The sequence below is a fragment of the Microtus ochrogaster genome, chromosome 5 (genome assembly GCF_000317375.1).
Source record: "Microtus ochrogaster isolate Prairie Vole_2 chromosome 5, MicOch1.0, whole genome shotgun sequence".
Classification (NCBI taxonomy): domain Eukaryota; kingdom Metazoa; phylum Chordata; class Mammalia; order Rodentia; family Cricetidae; genus Microtus; species Microtus ochrogaster.
In genome coordinates, this window is record NC_022012.1 from 31713385 (window position 1) to 31719332 (window position 5948).

Genomic DNA, 5948 nt, shown 5'->3' on the forward strand with positions numbered 1-5948 from the left:
GTTCAGTGTGCTCGGACTGATATTGAGGTCTTTGATCCATTTGGACTTGAGTTTTGTGCATGGTGATAGATATGGGTCAATTTTCATTCTTCTACTAGAAGTGTTTTTTTAATCTTTCTTAGGCTTTATGTGGGTACACATTGCCCAATGTTGGATGCCAAAGGCATATCAAAGAGTTCCATAATAGCCTGGAATAGAGTAGAACAAATATTTATCTATTTGGAGATATAATCAGAATAAGGATAGCTATCTGGAGCCATCTGTGTGTGCTGAAAAATGGGTACTGAATGCAGAAGAAAAGAGAACCACACATGGTTTGCATTTACACTTACAGTACCTAAGACCATGCCCAAAAAAGGCTGGTATCTAAAAGTCTATTGCCTTAAGGAGTTCTCACAACACATTTATATAAGGTAGCTTAGTCATGGTGTCTCCTCACAGCAATACAATATATTGAAGACACCTACCTCCTTGAATTAGATATAGAGAATACAGTAAGTGGGTTTCCAGGCTCTTTCTGGTACATCTCTATTAGAGTGACTTGTCCAACCAATCTCAGCTTTTCTGTTTGTGTGTTTGTGTGTCTTTCATTTCTTTAGTACTTCACCACTTCAGTCAAGATTTCAGGTCACAGGCATGTATACTACAGCAGTTACATTTAGAATTGTGATTCACTTGGACAATTTTGACATGGTAAAGATGGATTGAGATGATCCTTTATCCCCTGCCACTGCAATTATGAGGGGGAATGAACCATTTATTTCTTTTCCACCCTGTTCTTATCTTAATTCAATCTGCTATTCTCCTTTTTTAAATTAAAAAAAGTGTTTAGCTGGATTTCCAATTGTTCAGCTCTGCTTCTTGAATGCTAAGATGAAGGCAGTATACCTATGGTCTAAGTCTAACACTTTTAAAAGAAAGAACTAATTAGGAAAGAGAAATATATTAATTTGTTCAAGGTTTTGCATGACAGGAGCTATTCAGAGCAAATATTCAGAGATCAAAAAAATAGTCTAGTGTTATTCCTAGGACTGAGAGAGACACTGAAGAATTCTATCTATAAATGTGATTATACAAAAAGTTAAGGACTAATTACCAACTGAAAGCCCTTTGTGTCATAGCCATTCTTTCTGAGTACATGCCAAAACCCCTTCTGGAATTGAGGTCTATTGATTCTCCATAAGATATGCAAGGTAAGACAACTTCTTCATGGTCAGCTGACTCACTCATAAGGCACAGACTTGGGAAGAACAGTACTTCTGTTTTATGGTTGATTTTATGTGGAGTGAGTCTATATTCTCCAGGTTTTCTTAAGGAGGATCTTTGTTCTAATGGTCTATCTTCATACATAAAAGTCTCAGAGAAAAGTACTGACAGTTGTATTAGAGTGTTGACTGAGGTTTCTGGCCTGTCTGGTTTCCACAGCCATTAGGTCTCAAGGAAAATCACACAGAGATCTCCATAGGTTATAAACTGATTGTCCTATTAGCTCAGGCTTCTTATAAACTCTTATAAATTACATTAGCCCATTATTCTAGTATATGTTAGTTACCTGGCTCAGTACCTTTTTCAGCAGGGCAAGTCACATCTTCCTTCTTCGGTATCTGGACAGGACTGTGGGGAGAGCTTCCTTCTTCCCAGAATACTCCTGTTCTCATTGCCCCACCTCTACTTCCTGTCTGATTGTTCTGCCTATACTTCCTCTCTGGCTACTGGAACATTTTTTTTTGAAACATAATCGACAGATACATAATTGTTCCTCACCATTTACCCCTCCTTTTTTTTTAAACAAAGGAAAATATCCATGACACCAAAGAAGCAGGATGTGACCTATCCCTCTGAAAAAGGTACCAAGCCATGTGGCTAACATATACTAGAATAATGGGCTAATGTAAGTTATAAGAGTTAATAAGAAGCCTGAGCTAATGGACCAATTAGTTTATACCTAATATAGACTCTCTGTGTAATTTTCTCTGGGACTAAATGGATGGGAAACTGTGCAGGACAGAAACCCGAACAAGGAGGCTCACGTTACAGAATGGCACCCATGTGGACAACTGCATCCACATAAAGCCTGAGACAGCTTGGAAAGTAATTCTAGGTCAAAATAACAGCATTAAGCATGGTTTCTTGGTAGCAGCAATTTCTTGGATCTCCTCTGCTTGCTGGAGGCAAGCACTCTCATTTAAGAGAGGCTTACTGACTCAGCTTTAGCTGCAAAACCCTGCAGCTCTTTAAGAGGTCCTGTCACAAAACACTTGAGAGGCAGAGGTAGACCAATCTCTGCAAATTCAAAATGTGTTGGCACACACCTTTAATCCCGACACTTGGGAGGTAGAAGCAGAGAGATCTCTGTGAATTCAATGCATGGTGGCACACACCTTTAATCCCAGCACTTGGGATGCAGAGGCAGAGAGATCTCTGTGAATTCAATGCATGGTGCCACACACCTTTAATCCCAGCACTTGCGAGGCAGAGGCTGGTGGATCTGGGAGTTCAAGGACAGCCTGGTCTACAGAGGGAGTTCCAGGACAGCAAAAGATATACAGAGAACCTGTCTCAAAAAGCCAAATATTAAAAGAAAAAATAAAAGAAATAGAGTTTAAAATAAAGTCACATAAAGATGAAAAATACACAGAGAATCTGGATACTGTATATTATTATGCTCTCTTTAAATTGTTTGAATGCTGAGGAAGGAGCAACACTGCTAAAAGATATTTATTTATAAATGTTGCTGAATTAATCCAAGATAGGTATTTTGAAAATACTTTAACTTCATAATTGAAGTCAAAAGGTATGTTACTTTGGAGAAGAGATTTTGCTTTTGTTTCCACAGGAAGTGAGAGGCTGTGGATTCATTTCAAGTTAAAAAAAAATCAGGTTTGATCAAGGAACACCAGCTGAGAAATCTCTGGTAGGAACAGATGGCCCAGATGTCTGAGTTCTACATATAGAACATGTTCAAGACTGCTGCCTGAGATGATCAAGACTCACATTATAGTCCAGTTAAGACTTGATCATAATTCTAAATTTTCTTTAGGGCCCCATAAGACTATCAGCACCCCCAACTGGCAGGAAGTAGCCTGAAAAATTATGAGCACAAACTATGGATCTTCTTGTTTATAAAAAAGAAGGCAATGGTGAGGAACAATTCTGTATTCTGTCAATTATGTTTTAAATAAATGCTGATTCATCAGTAGTTAGGCAGGAAGTACAGATGGGACAACAAGACAGAAAATAGAAGCGGATCAGAGAGAATATGAAAATTCTGGGAAGAGGGAAGCTCTCTCCCACAGTCCTGTCCAGACACTGAAGAAACAGAATGTGACCTGCTCCATTGAAAAAGGTCCTGAGCCATGTGGCTAACATAGATAAGAGTAATGGGTTAATATATGTTACAGGAGTTGATGAGAAGCCTGAGATAATGGGCAAATTAGTATATATCTAATGTAGACTCTCTGTGTGATTTTCTCTGGGACTAAACAATGGGGAAACTGGGAAGGACAGAAACCCCAATGAGCAGGCCCACATGTTACATTAGAGAATAGTCAAGTTACCTAAAAGGCTTGTTCTATTAAGGTAAGATGAGGTTACTTGGCAGAAAGCTTCAAAGCCAGGGGGGATTTTGTTTCCAGCATATAATTTTCTGAGTCTGAACAGTGCACATGGAATATATTACACTGCCTAGAAAAGTTTTATGGGCCATGACCAGTATGTAGTTGAGAGATTGTGGTTTACAACACTAACATGCAATACTGAGCATGGCTATGAGATGATGTTCATTTTATGTTACACAGGAGAGCAACACTGCGTACAGTTACTTCCTCTGAATGTCTATTGAGGATGAGAGATCCTGGTTTACCTGTTTAAAGATATGAAACAGGGGTAAGGATTACACATTTTTAAATGTCTAGGACAGTTTTACATGCTACAATGTATGATCATTAAATTTAATTAAGATAACAACATTGTAACTCCTTTATCTTGTTTTGTATTACTATTATTATCATTGTTATAGAGCTGAGGTTAGACCTAGAGTCTTGTGTATGCAAGTAGGTTTCTAGTACTGATCCATATCCATATGTTCCTTTTAAGACATATTTTATAGATAGTCACAAAAATAAATATGTTAATATAAATAAACAAGGCCAGATAGTTTACAATTTTTATATAGATTCATTATTAAGAAACAGAAAAATCTGGATTTAAACTCAAACTGTCTTGAAGCATAATTTATTTATTTATTTTTTTTGGTTTTTGGAGATAGGGTTTCTCTGTGGCTTTGGAGCCTGTCCTGGAACTAGCTTTTGTATTCCAGGCTGGCCTCGAACTCACAGAGATCCGCCTGCCTCTGCCTCCTGAGTGCTGGGATTAAAGGCATGCACCACCACGCCCGGCCTATAATTTTTTTTAAATGTTTTGCTCCAAAATCTTTTATATTTTGTAGAGTGTTACTTAAGAATTATTGATTCAATTGCAAGGCTTGTAGATAATTATTAATAATAACAATTGAGTATGTCCCTGTTTTTTCCCTTGCTGAGTTGTGCAGGGCATAATGAGTAGAATTCTGAAGGGAACAACCCAATACTCTGCTCAGGGAACTAGGTATTCCTGTTGGGGAATTAAAAACTAAGCAGGACTTTGAGTCTCAAAAGAGAGAGTGTTTATATTCATGCAACATTCTATAAACACAGGTTCTGTTATTTCTACCCTTAAGGGAGAAATCAGTAAACCTGGGAGGTGTCATCAGAAGAGAATAATTGTCTATTACTTCTCTGATGGGTATTCTTGGTTGTCATCTTGACTATAACAGGAATTATCTATAATCTAGAAATGGAGGATAGACTTGTGATCCAGATCTTGAGGCAGGAAGATACCTTTTATCTAGATATTAAGGATGGAAGGCACACTTTTAATCTGGGCCACACCATTTGCTAGAAGCCTATATAAGGACAATGTAAGAAGGAAGGATTTTTCCTTCTCCTGCTTGTTCTCACCTCATCAGCATACCCATTCCTTCTTCAGGATCTTGCAGACAAGCTGAGATACATAGCCTTGTCTGACTGAGAAGCTACTAGATTATTGTACTTTTAGAAGATATGGTTGAAATATAATCTGTAAGTCATTCTAATAAATTGGATTTAAATTTCACAGAAATACTCATATTTTATATATAACAGTATTCATAATTTATAGTATATATAAAATAATAGATAATATATACTTATTCCATAATTCTATATGTTCTGTGACAATAGAGAACTAATACAATTTCCTGACTAATATAATTTCTAGTATATTATTTTACAATACTGGGTTAGAAGAATTTCAATTGAGATAAATGATGTATTGGATACAAATGAGATTATATTCCTTTGTGCAAATTAAGAGAACATTTAAGAAAAATTTTAAATTGAAATTATGTCATATCCCTGGCATAGATATTTTAGGGGTTAGAGCAGGTTTTGTATTGATAACTATCATCTCTTCATTGTCAGAAACTTAAACTCCCTAGAATGTTGAAGTGAAAGTGACTATGTGGTACAACAGCAGTGACATATTCAGCATAAAAAATAAATTGTCTTTAATCTTCATAAGATACCATAAAACTCAAAGCTATATAAATCATGGGTTAACGAGACAGTGATGTTTTCTTTCTAATTTTGTCCCCGATCTTAGAAAAAGCTTATGGAGATAGGAGAAAGTGGTTGCTTAAAGTCTTTAGGAGTTGGGCTAGTGTATAATCATAGTAGATGCGCATCATAAATAGAAAAAGAGTAATCAGAGACTTCTCAGGAATGAGAAGCAATGTTCTCTAAATGTTTTGCTCAGTGGCTTCAGACAACCTTGATTTTAACAACTTGCTCTAGTTGTTCTTTTGTAGTCAGTGACAGAGTTCATTGTTTAATGTGACCCTTTACTAATGTTTCTCCAGATCTGCTGTGACA